This window comes from Macrobrachium nipponense, chromosome 5, assembly GCF_015104395.2.
Source record: "Macrobrachium nipponense isolate FS-2020 chromosome 5, ASM1510439v2, whole genome shotgun sequence".
NCBI lineage: Eukaryota > Metazoa > Arthropoda > Malacostraca > Decapoda > Palaemonidae > Macrobrachium > Macrobrachium nipponense.
The window spans coordinates 96,762,825-96,775,778 of record NC_061107.1 but is presented as its reverse complement, the minus strand read 5'-3'; the positions used below and the strand labels follow the sequence as shown (position 1 = coordinate 96,775,778).

At 47.6% G+C, this 12,954-nt stretch overlaps 1 protein-coding gene across 1 annotated transcript in view; it reads right to left on the bottom strand.

The window, feature by feature from the left end:
- The window catches only part of LOC135215536 (uncharacterized), a 116,681-nt gene extending 104,070 nt beyond the window's left edge, over positions 1 to 12,611 (bottom strand). Inside the window, exon 1 of the mRNA XM_064250368.1 lies at positions 12,552 to 12,611. The gene's annotated coding sequence lies outside the window, so the exon portion shown is untranslated. The remainder of the gene's footprint in view (positions 1 to 12,551) is intronic.
- Between the last annotated feature and the right edge of the window lie 343 nt (positions 12,612 to 12,954).

Here is a 12,954-nt window from a genome sequence, read left to right as displayed (position 1 = left end):
GCCGCTGGTACCGACGGCCGCGGGGACCCCTTCTCGCCATCGCCTCAACCCGTGGCTGGTCAGCGACCGTCACGTCAACCCGAGCAGCCAGCTGGTCGCTGCGAGAGCGTCCACTGGCCTGGCGAGAGTCGTCTGCACGACACTCGCCAGTCTTCTGCTCCGCGCTTCGGTCTTGGCGGCGAGCGAGCTACGGGTGTCAAGACTTTGGCTGGACGGTCTCGCGGGGGAGGACCGTCCACTCGGTACTTCTCGCTAACGAGAAGCCGAGGCGGATCCTGGTTTATCGGCAGAAGAACCGCTAGAACCAGGCGAGGAAGTGCCAGCCGAAGCTGGTACTCCTCTGGTCCCCGTCTTCTTCTCCTTGGTAGAAGAAAAGACGGGCCCTGTTCCCGAGGGAGCAGGAGGACCAGCAGAAGAGCTCCCCGAATCGCCGGAGCGAGAACGGGCCCTGGCTTAGAAGGTCCCGAAGGAGCTTCTTAGGGGGGGAAAAACCCGGGTTGACCAGCTGGTCGCTGCAAGAGCGGCCGCTGGCCTGGCAAGAGTCACCTGAGCGTCTCTCACCAGCCTTCTGCTCCGTGCCGCGTCTTGGCGCCGAGCGAACTCTGGCGCCGAAACTTGGCTGCACGGTCTCCCGAGGGAGAACGTACACTCGGGATCTCTCGCGAACGAGAGACCGAGCCGGAACCTGGCGTAGCGGCATCGCCCTAGCACCAGGCGAGGAAGTACCAGAGCTAGCCGATACTCCTCTGGTCCCCGTCTATCTCTTCCTTACGGAAGGGGAGACGGGCCCCGCTCCCGAAGGAGCAGGAGGACCAGCAGAAGGACCCCCCCGTCCCACGGGGTGGGACGGGCCCTTAGAAGTTCCCGAAGGAGACTTCTTAGGGGGGAAGGCAGCCTTCTTCTTCTTCGGCTTATGGGCCTTAGAAGTCGAAGGGGAAGAGGCAGCAGCAGACGATGAAGACGAAGATGACAGCTTCCTCTTCTCTCTCCTCGTCAGCTCACTCAGGACAGTCGTCAGGTCCTCCATCCAGGCCGGAGCCGGGGCTATTGCCGAAGCAACACGGCCCGACTGCACCTGTCCAGAAGGACCTGGGACTGGGGAAGACACGTGGGCAGGACCAGCATGGACAGGCACAGGAACCAGGAGCGACAGGAACAGCAACCAGCTCAGGAGCGGCAGGACAGCGCAGCAGGTAGACCCAGAAGGGACAGCCAAGCCAACAGTGGGAATCACATCAGCGGCAGGTACGGCAGGCCCAGCGATCGCCTCGTAGAATCATCGGCAGTCAGCGGAACCTGGGTCCTGGCGGCCGGTCCAGGGGCGCGAGCTGCTGGAACAGCGGAAGTCTGGGCAGGCAACACGAAGAAAACAGGCGGCGGCGGCAACCCCACCTCAGTACGGCTGCGGCCCTAGTAGCGGCAGATGGCGTCATCGACACAGCATGGGGAGTGTAGACCAGGAGGGGGGGGGGAGCAGCATAAGCGGCCGTGGTAGTAGTGGAGACCGCCCCAGACCTCGCTAGACGCTGCAGCAGCCCAGTGGATGCTAGGCACGCCCTGCCTCCGCGGTGGTCCATACCTGTCCAAGGTCGTCTCCCACGGATGTAGCACCTGCTGGTAACATAGATAGATTAGTAAGAGGGGTTCCCTCACGCACGGGGGGAAGACATGCCCCACCCCGAACGCAAGGAAGACCCCCAATACCAAAATACAACGAAGAAGCTGAGCGGGGGGCAGGAAGGAGACGAAGAATCGGATACCAAGGGAGTCGCGGGAGAGCTTTCCGACGACTTCCTGGCAGATCTTCGCTTCCCCCACCCCCACCCCGCACAGCAGTGAAAAGTAATATGAAAATGAAACAGAATACTGCCCTTGTTGCGATTCACTTCATAGAACTTAAAGGGGAAAAGATCAATTCCCGGGTAAAACGAACTGGAAACTGATCCAATAATATAATGCTATCATAAAATATATATGAAAATGAAACAGAATACTGCACTTGCGATTTCATTTTCACATAAAAAAAAAAAAAAATCGTAAGGATCAATTCCCGGGTAAGAACGAAAATTGATCCAAATTAAAATTTCACATGCAAATAAATAAATGAAAATGAAAAAGAATATTGCAATGCGAATCCACTTTCATTGCATCTATTATACAAATTAAAAGGCTCGTGCCGAGCGCAATCACTCTCTCGGTAACGAACGCACAGGGCAAAAAATATAATGAAAAGAGTACTTACATTTTTCAATTACACACTTTCGCCCAAAATACATGACTCGGCGCGAGCGCGCCCGCCCTCGGCACCGAGACATAATTCAAGGGTTCAATTCATGAAAAGAGAGGAAATCGCCGCATCTACGGCGATAACTCCATGTTGGTTCATAATTAAGTAATGAAAATGAAAACAGTGTACTTACAGTTTCATTTTCAAGTCAAACAAACCATTAGTAGAAAACACTCGCCGCATCTACGGCGATAACTCCATGTTGGTTCATAATTAAGTAATGAAAATGAAAACAGTGTACTTACAGTTTCATTTTCAAGTCAAACAAACCATTAGTAGAAAACACAATATAAACAAAGCATACGACGATGAAGCGGGCAGAGAGCGATGACGAACACGTCCTTCACACCCGGCCTCGAAAGCAAAAGTGATTTGTTTACCTCCCAGTCGCGCGCCGTCGGACAAGCAGTTAAACTACCGTTCTCCCCTTGTTCGAAGCTTACGACCGTTCCAGCTGCCTCCAGCTGCCGCTAGTACTTCCTATTGTTAAAGGACCGATGGTTTGTATTACGTATCGGAACAAATAGTTTCCAATGGACATTATTCTATAAATGAATTCTTTTAAATGAATTTTGGGCTTAGAAAATGCAAATACTATTCACATGGTACCAGCAAATTTGATTTTACAAAAAAGATAATTGTGTGAAAAGAATACTGTAGATCCACATTAAGTGGGTAAGGCCACTCTCACTGGCTTGAATCCTAAATTTCACTTACCATATTCATCTAATGTTAATCAGTTTAACAATTACAGGATAAAAGATGCTGGCCTACATGAACATGTTATTGTTATAATACAATTAAGTTTTGTTCATACTTACCTGGCAGATATATATATAGCTGTATTCTCCGAAGTCGACAGAATTTCAAAACTCGCGGCACACGCAGTGGGCGGCCAGGTGGTAGTACCCATTCCCGCCGCTGGAGGCGGATATCAGGAACCATTCCCATTTTCTATTCATATTTTATCAGTGCCACTGTCTCCGAGGGGAGGTGGGTGGGCACTTAATTATATATATCTGCCAGGTAAGTATGAACAAACTTAATTGTATTATAACAATAACATTTGTTCATGAAACTTACTTGGCAGATATATATATAGCTGAATCCCACCTTAGGATGGTGGGAAGAGACAGAATAGGATTTGTAGGAAACTTAAATAAGTAGATGATATACACCTTAGTTCCTCACCTGTTAGCAAAGTAGACTCTGTGATTTCTTTCACAACAGCCTGCTTGTGCTTAGTCAGAGTTGCCAGCCAGGTGGAGACCTGTAGTGCTGGTGCGCTCTGGATGCTCTGTCAACGGGGGAGTGACCTCAATGTGACAAGAGCATAGAGCCATACAAATGAGGGCAACGAAGCAACTGACCACCACCTGACCAACTATCCAGGACCCCTGAACACTAAGCTAAGAGATGGGAGGTCTTCACCAAAGCCTCACCACAACCAAAAACACAACTACTAAAAACTAACCTAAACCTAACTAAGGGATAGGGAGAGAGCTAACTTCAGCCCCCAAGACTGTGTCTGCAGAAAGTATGGCCCAAGAGAACAACAGTCCTCGTATATCGTTCTCACATCTCTCAAGTAGTGTGAGGCGAATACTGAATTGCTCCTCCAAAAGGTGGCGTCAAGGATGTCCTTGATCGACATGTTCCTTTGGAAGGCAAGCGAGGTTGCGACAGCTCTGACCTCGTGAGCTTTCACTCGCAAGAGGCTCAAATCAATCTGTGTGGAAGACGAATGAGCCTCTTTAATGACGTCCCTCAGAAAGAACGCCAAAGCGTTCTTGGATAATGGTATATCGGGTCGTTTAACCGAACACCAGAGATTATCTGAGGGACCTCGTACTTCTTTAGTCTTGTGGACATAAAACTTTAGAGCCCTGACAGGGCACAGGACTCTCTCAGGTTCTTGGCCCACAAGGCTTGTCATACCCTTGATTCAAAGCTCCTTGGCCAAGGGTTCGACGGGTTTTTCATTCTTTGCTAAGAAAGTGGGACTCAAAGAGCAGACAGCATTGTCCCCTTTGAAGCCCACTCTCTTACAAATGGCCTGAATTTCGCTAACTCTCTTCGCCGTCGCCAGAGCAGTTAGGAAAAGAGCCTTCTTAGTTAAGTTCCTAAGAGACGCTTCATGTAGAGGTTCGAAAGGACTCGACATTAACAGTCTAAGGACTAAATCCAAGTTCCAAGAAGGAGGCCTCGCCTGAGGTATCTTGGATGTCTCAAATGATCTCAGGAGATCGTGAAGATCCCTGTTATCAGACAGGTCTAGTCCTCTGTGTCGGAAGACTGCCGACAGCATACTCTTATATCCCTTGATGGTCGGGACAGCCAGCTTCTGTACATTTCTAAAAAAAATCTCACAGAGGTAGTGGAAGAGGAAATTCCCTCCTTTCTACACCATGCCCTGAAGGAAGCCCACTTCGACTGGTAAACAGCTCTCGAGGACGTTCTCCTAGCATTGGCGATCGCCTTTGCAGCTGCTTTAGAAAAACCTCTCGCTTCTGGCCAGCTTTTCGATAATCTGAACGCAGTCAGACCCAGAGCGGAGAGGTTTCGGTGATATCTTGCGAAGTGGGGCTGTCTGAGTAGATCTTTCCTCCAGGGCAATGTCCTCGGAAAGTCTATGATGAATGACATTACCTCCGTGAACCATTCTTTCGCGGGGCCACATCGGGCGATCAGGGTCAACCTCGTCCCCTCCGATGCCGCGAACTTCCTTACTACTTCCCCCATGATCTTGAATGGCGGGAAGCATACAAGTCCAGGTTCGTCCAGTCCCAGAGCAGAGCGTCTATCGCGACTGCTCCCGGATCCAGCACAGGGGAGCAATAAAGAGGCAACCTCTTTGTTCTCGACGTCGCAAATAGGTCGACTAACGGGACACCCCCACAGTCTCCAGAGCTCTCGACAGACGTCCTGGTGCAACGTCCATTCCGTCGGCAGGATCTGATCTTGTCGGCTGAGAAGGTCTGCTCTGACGTCTTGGACTCCTGCGATAAATCTCGTCAGGATCCTTATCCGTCTCGCATCTGCCCACAGCAGAATCTCCCTCGCTAAATAAAAAAGAGGAGGGGAGTGTGTACCTCCCTGCTTCTTTAGGTACGCAAGGGCGGTGTGGTGTTGTCCGAGTTGACTTGGACTACTTTCTCTGCAACCTTTTGTTGGAAGAACTGTAGCGCCAGAAAACCGCCGCTAGTTCCTTTACATTGATGTGCCAGGACACCTGTTCCCCCCTCCAGGTGCCTGACATTCTTCCTCCCCTCCCAGTGTTGCTCCCCATCCCGACACCGAGGCGTCGGAAAACAACACTAGGTCTGGGCTCGAAACTTCCGAGGATCTAACCACCATCTTAGATTGGTTCTTCACCGATTTGGTGATGAAAAGGGTCGCATTCAAGATCCTCTCTGACTCTCCATTCGTCTGCTAAGAAAAACTGGAGAGGTCTGAGGTGTAGTCTTCCCAGGGAAACAAACTTTTCCAGCGAGGAAATGGTTCCCAGCAGACTCATCCATTCCCTCGCCGAGCAAGCTTCCTTCCCCAGGAAGGCCGAAACTCTCTCTAAGCCTTGCAGCTGTCGTTCCTGGGACGGAAACGCTCGAAAAGCCACTGAATCCATCTGAATCCCCAGATACACGATGGACTGTGTTGGGTCAGATGCGACTTCGAGGTTGACCAGAAGTCCCAGGGACTTCGCCAAGGCCAAAGTGAAGTGAAGGTCCTTCAGACACCTTTCTTCTGACGATGCTCTGATCAGCCAATCGTCGAGATACAGGGACACTCTTATTCCTGCAGAATGTAACCATCTCGCTGCGTTTTTCATGAGCATGGTAAATACCATCGGAGCCGTGCTTAAACCGAAACAAAGGGCTCGGAATTGCCAAACTTTGTCCCTTAGCATAAACCTCAGAAACTTTCCTGAAAAGAGGGTGGATAGGCACGTGAAAGTATGCGTCCTGTAGGTCCAAGGACACCATCCAGTCGCCCGGTCTTAAGGCTCCTAGAACCGACTGAGGTGTTTCCATCTTGAATTTTTTCTTTTCTACGAAAAGATTCAGGCTGCTTACGTCCAAGACTGGACGCCACCCCCAACGACTGCTTTGGTACCAGGAAAAGTTTGTTGTAGTATCTGGTGACCCCAGGTCTAAGACCTGCTCCACGCTCTTTTCATGATCATTTGATCCAAAAGATCTAAAAGAACCTGATGTTTCTCCCCTTGATACGACGGGGAAAGATCTCTGGGAGTCGTAGAAAGAGGAGGTCCACAAAGGGGATCTTGTACCCCTGTTCCACTATCTGAGGGACCACGCATCTGTATCTCCTCTCTCTCCACGCACCCGCAAAGAAAGAACTTTAGCCTGGCTCCGACAGGCATCTGAAGGATTTCTTCTCACTTAGAGGATTTAGGTTTGAAGGAACCTCTTCCTCTTGCAAGTCCTCTCCCTCGAGGAGCAGCTCTCGAGGGAGGAGCGCTACGAAAGGGTTTAACCTTCCTAGGAGGTCGTCCAGACGATGACGTGGTAGGGACTGCGGGACGTCTTGAAGACTGGGCCAAGAGATCCTGGGTAGCCTTCTCTTGTAGGCTCACTGCCAGGTCCCTTACCATAGCCTGGGGGAAGAGATGGCTCGAAAGAGGTGCAAAGAGAAGCTCTGCTTTCTGCGATGCAGAAACAGACCTCGCTGTAAAATGCAGAAAAGCGCTCTCTTCTTTGAGGAAAGCAGTGCCCGAAATGAGACACTAACTCTTCCGAACCATCCCTGACGGCCTTGTCCATGCATGACAACACATTGGACAGCTCCCCCAGACTCAAAGAATCAGGACTCCTAGATGAAGATCCAGGACTCCTAGGCACCAGTTCTAGGAAGTTAAAGACTTCCAGTGTCTTTAACAGACCTTTCATGTGATGGTCGATCTCCGTTGGTGTCCATGAAATCTTAGCGGACGATAAAAGGGATCTCTTCTGGGCGTCTACCAGACTAGCAAAGTCCCCTTGGGAAGAAGACGGGATCTTAACTCCTACTTCAGCTTTGGTCTCATACCAAAATGCCGCCTTTCCCACTGAGTCTTGAAGGAGGAAGGGCGAAAGTCGACTTGCCCTGATCCTTCCGACGTTCCATCCAATCCTGCAATTTCTTGAATGCTCTCTTAGTGGACAAGGAAGTCTTCATCTCCACCACTTCCGAAACCTTGCCCGACTTCGAAGACGAAAACTGAGAGGGAGGAGACTTACGAGCTGCAGGCTGGAACTTCTCACCAAACAAAGAACGTAAAAGACGAACCAGCACCTTGTAGTCGGAAACCGACGAAACTGACGGCTGTTCTTCCTCCACTGAGTCCGCCGGACTACTAAGCTCTCCTTCCTCCCGAAGAGGCAGAGGAGATTGAACCTCTGGAGAGGGCGTGCGCCCAACGGGTCTAGCCTTCAACAAAGGCTTTCGAGGATGGGACTAAGATCAGCCTCTTCAAAGCGACCGACCTTCTGTCGATCTTTAGAGCTCGACCACGAAGAGCGTCCTGACCGCGCTGCGCGTCAAGAGAGGTTATCTTAGTCTTTCTCGAGGGAGCGTCCTTACGTTTCACGCTCAAGCGTCCAGCTTTCGCTTTTCAAAGCGTCCTCTGAGCGCTCTCGAAAGCCTTCTCCACAGGCAAAAGCGTCAAGCAAAAACATCCCGACGAGCGTCTTCAAAAGCGTCCTGCCGAGCGTCTTCAAAAGCGTCCTCCAAAGCGTCCTCAAGGCGTCCTGACGTGCGGGCGGAGACAGAGACGAACGAGGAGACGGAAGAGAAGGAGACTGCCTCGTCCTCTTGACAGGCAGTAGACGTCCTTCCTTCGTTTAGGCTCAAACTGCTGTGCGGGGCGAGTCTTCCGAGCCATTAAGGCCGACAATTGGTCTTGAAGCGACGCAAGAATACTCTTCGTAGGTGAAGAACCGAGAGGAGGTGAAGGGCTGCGCCTGCGAGAAGACGAGGGGCGGGGGGACGCCCTCCTTCCTTCTCAAAGGTAGAGCAACCTGCCTCTCCGAGGCGCGAGAGAAGCGCTTCTCAGCGTCATCCTCGGACGACGTCCTACCTCTCTTCTGTGGAGGAAACGCGTCATACAACGCAGGCGAAGACCGCAACGAGAGCGGAGAGAGGGGAGTAAAGCGTCCTCCCTAGGAACAGTCCTTTTCAACGGACGCGAGTCACTCCGAGCGCTCCACCCCCTTGCGCGGGAGGGCGCCTCGGAGGACGAAAAACAGTCCTTAAGGATGCGAGCCTGAGCACGCTCCTTGGCAGCCTGGGAAGTAGCAACATGGTCCTGCCGAAGGGACGCCAGATCGGTGGGGAGCCCCCGTAACCCTCTTGCGGCGGTTTCGACATGCCCACTCCCTGAGTTCTGGGAGTCCGACAGAGGTCTAGACCTAGAGGCATTATGGCCGCCGATCTGACGCCCCCTCCACAACACTAGGGGCACGATCACACACTTTACTCGAGCCGTTTTCAAGGGTGCCAACACTTTGGACTCTAGAGTGCGTAATGACTCTAGAATCAGAGAAAGGGCATTACCTTCTCCAGACACAGAACTAGGGCCCTCAGGCAACAACACAGGATTAGGTGAAGCAAATTCTACTGGTGTTAAAATAGGAGAAATGTTACTTCCCTTACCTTTCGTAGAACCGCTCTTGGAGGAAGACCTCCTGATCCTATCGCGCTCCAACTTACGCGATAGGATTCATACACCTTCCATTCATCCTCAGTCAAACTTTTGCATTCAATGCAATGATCAACCAGCAAACAAACATGCCCCCTACACCCCATACATACTGTGTGGGGGTCTACCGATGATTTTGGTAGCCTCACCTTGCAATCACTTCTCACACACACACACCCTGAAGCTCACTGAACTTGATCCCGACATCACGTTCATAGAAAAGCCAATCCAAAATCCAAAACAGTCCACTATCGCGTATGCCAATCCAACAATCCAGAGTCAAAACCAAAAGTCAATCCAGATACTTATAACGAGTCAAAATCCAAAAATCCTGGGCGGAGGTCTGTAAACAGGTGTTTACCGACCGGCGACAGAAAAAATATGAATAGAAAATGGGAATGGTTCCTAATATCGCCTCCCCAGCGGCGGGAATGGGTACTACCACCTGGCGCCCACTGCGTGTGCCGCGAGTTTTGAAATTCTGTCGGACTTCGGAGAATACTTTATTTATATATATATCTGCCAAGTAAGTTTCATGAACAAAACTATATTTACACAGAAGTTTCATTAAACTGAATGCTGATTTTTGTTACAATATAAGATATCTGAATAAAACTTTTACCATAGAAAATGGTCAAATACAAACCCATTATGTACCTAACAGGTAAATTGTTTTCTTTTTTACCACCTGGGCCTGGATGTGGACCATCCTTTCAGGTGAAATATGCTATATGTATACAGCAGGAGTAAAAATGTGGAAAGAAACCAATTATGCATACTGTATAGTATCCTTTTTTAGTAATATGTATGCACTTTATAATGACAAAACAAAAAACTTATACTTAGTATAGTACTTCCCTAACTACATCTTGAGCACAGTTTACCAATGAAGTTTAAACTACATGCTATTTTTCTATTACCATGCGTACCACACCAGGTTTTCCTCAGAGATTCCCCTAACAAAGTCCAACACCTAGATTCCTAAGGACAAGCTTATTTGGCTGGTTCGAATTGCTTGAAGTTAATCGTTCAGACATTGATCCGAAGTATACTTATATAGTATTTGCATAAGAGTTGTGGCGCAACGATTTGGCTGTGGGGTGCACTGAAGCACATCAACTTCCCGAGTAGATGTGCCCTTTACAGACCAAATGGACTTGGGGAACATCGTCACCGGGGCGGATGGACCTACTACCCGATACCACGGTATGTTGGATTTAAAAACTGCCTTGAACACATATTTTACGAAGACTTCGCATGGTCATTTTACTTCGTGCGGGAGTTTCATATATCTCATTTTGTTTACAAAACCTCAATCTTTTGAGTGGTATGCTTAAATATTGAATTGTATTGTTGTTTCACCAATTAAATATACTGAAATAAAGTGACTGTTTGATGGATCAATGTACGCTAAGCGATTGTTTACCGTAGTCCATCCTTTCAGTTAGGCAGGGCATGGCAAATTGGGTTAGGATTCATACCCACATTTCACTCATTTAAGTTTGTTCAATCCATTTTTCTATTTGTAGCACCCCAGGGGAGAGAGATTGTTAACAGGCTAAATCTCAGGCTAGAATAATAAAGTTATTTACCAAATAGCATGACAATTCCTCAAATCCTCATACACTACACTGAATAAATTATCAAAGTGGCTATCGTAACCCGCGCAGTGAAAAATAATTTCAGTGCCACTTATTCTCACCGCACCCTCTTTTCAACCACTGGCCAACAGGTGTGGCCATTTTCACTTCCTGTTTTGCTTTTAGCAAGAAAGGTGCAAACTTCTAAAAATTTAATTGATACTGCAGTGTTTGAAGACTTTAAGTCTCTCATAACCTTCATGGCATTGTTCCAAAATCTTTGATGAATTGGTTGTAGAAGTCTGGAAGCTACAGCTAAGATCTGTCTGTCTGTCTTTCTGTGAGTATGAAAGCCAGCATGCTGATAGATCTCTAGAGGCAGCGTCTCGATCCTCTCCACGCAACTGATCTACTATTCGCCTTACAATTGCCATTAATACAAACAACCAGTGTGAAGCAGTACGATGAAATATGCATAGCAGTTATTTCAAATATTAAAACAAATAGCATTACAGTAACTGTAACTACCTACTGTTTATGATAGATCAGTGGAAACAAAATTTGGAAAGTTTGAAAAGCAATATTTACTGCTTACAATAGTTCAACATTATATTACAAATTTCAGCATAAAAGCACTGCTAAAAATTGCAATGGCAAAAAAAAAACATGCAGTGAGAATAATAGACATTTTTTTCATATAGGTATAAATACAATGAACACTTTCAGGAGGTAAACATATTTCGAATTTATTTTCACCACGAAAATGGCAAACAACGTAGGCCACAGGTGAAATAAGCATGCGGTGAGAATAAGTGCTGAAATTATTTTCACTATGCGGTGATAATATCTACTTCCAATAATCATACTTAGAAAATAGCCCATTTTATATTTAGAGTAAATTATAGGCTTTGCGGTACCTAATTGTCAACAAGTTGTAATTTGTGCTGAAGGAGTTCATAAAGAGTGAGGGGTCAGGGCTACTGTGGACCTAATAGCTAGGCATTTCTGCAGTAGGGAATTAGGAGGGAACATCATCTAACCAGAATTACCTAATGTACTTTAGATTGAGACGTCCTATCCTGACGTAGCTTTGGGGGCTTTGCCCCTTTGGACAACTCTGCCCCAAATATAGTAAGTTTAGATCCCTCTCTCTGCATTCTACCAAAAGGACCTAAAATGTCACCATATCTGGTTTTGGCTGTTGCAATGGTAGGTAGTTCAGGTACATTGCACAGAAGCTTAGTCCACTGTCTCTGATGTGAAAGAAAGAGGTTAGTTCTGATTAGGATTAGAAAATGGCACTCCAGGATTTTTTTTTCTTTTTTGTCTGCAGAGTCTATTCCCGCCGTTGTACACTAGACAATAACCGGTCATAATTTTGGTAGTAGCGTAGTAGTAGGTAGGTACTAATAGGATGTAGTACGTTCTTGGCTACCGTACGTCGATGTTGAGCAGGTTTAGGCCTGCCGTGAAAATTCTAAACCTATAAGTAGTTAGTACCTAAACAAGTTTTGGGCGATAGTATCAAGTAAATATACAGATACTTTTGCATAATTTGTGATGACATGCCTAGTGGTCAGTGAATTTTCCACGTACTCATTACAGGAAACATCGAAGGGGGACACGTTACACGGTACTTTACATGCCATGAGCAAACGCTAAGTTAATACGTACCATGACCAAACTCTCAAAATTAGAGAGGCCTTGTAGTTTAAAAACTAATACACGTACAAAATAGGATGAACCCTTTTTATCCTGCCATAAAAGGCAATGCCTAACACCAGATGGAAACAGACGACCAAACAGCGGAGAGAAAGAGCATTTATCAATGACATCACTAGCCGTGATTGGCCTTAGATCTAAGCGTGAACCAAGACTAACCTAATTGTTATTAGAGAACCAGACATAATCTCTCGTCAAACGAAATCTACGAAGATGCAAGCGACTCGTTAATAAGGTTAAAATCATCGGTATTTCACTCACGTACCACTACATCGCCCTGGCGTTTGTTTTCACCGAGACGCCGCCGTTCTTCTGATGTTTGGACAAGATGTCGTCGGTTAAGTCTTACCTGAGATAAATTGCTTAAACTAGAGTAGAAATTGAACCCCCAAAACCAATAATAAAAACACAAACATTAAGGAATATCATTAGTAATTACCATTCACTGTAGGATGAAGGAGATATACAAAGATACAGATGGGTACTTTGAATTTCACGAACGAACGAACGATTTGCTTATTTACACCAACACTGAGAAATGTCGAATGTTCCCCGAGACTAAGGAAGGAATTTCATTCAAGAACCCGCTTGTCTAGGACGACAGAAAACGACGGGGACAGAGACAGAGAGAGAAACAAATTCATGTTTTTTGTTTTTTATATTTCCGG